This window comes from Plasmopara halstedii (assembly GCF_900000015.1).
Source record: "Plasmopara halstedii genome assembly, contig: Scaffold_589, whole genome shotgun sequence".
In the NCBI taxonomy this organism is placed as follows: Eukaryota; Oomycota; class Peronosporomycetes; order Peronosporales; family Peronosporaceae; genus Plasmopara; species Plasmopara halstedii.
The window spans coordinates 46,032-46,254 of record NW_020187508.1 but is presented as its reverse complement, the minus strand read 5'-3'; positions in this window follow the sequence as shown (position 1 = coordinate 46,254).

Genomic DNA, 223 nt, shown 5'->3' with positions numbered 1-223 from the left:
GTCTTCAAGAACTTGTGGGAGTTTGAGGTGCCACTTCGGCAAGACTGCCTAGACGTCGCGGATGCTTATGATCAGAAGGATCATGGCGCTTCGCGTCGCTGTGTGTTCCGCGCTTCTCGGCAGTAGCCCGGGAAGCCAAAGGGCCATAAGCTGAGCTCAAGCTATGGCCCTTAGCTACTGCGGTCGTAGACTCACCAGTGTGAGAAACCACAGAGCTCATGGA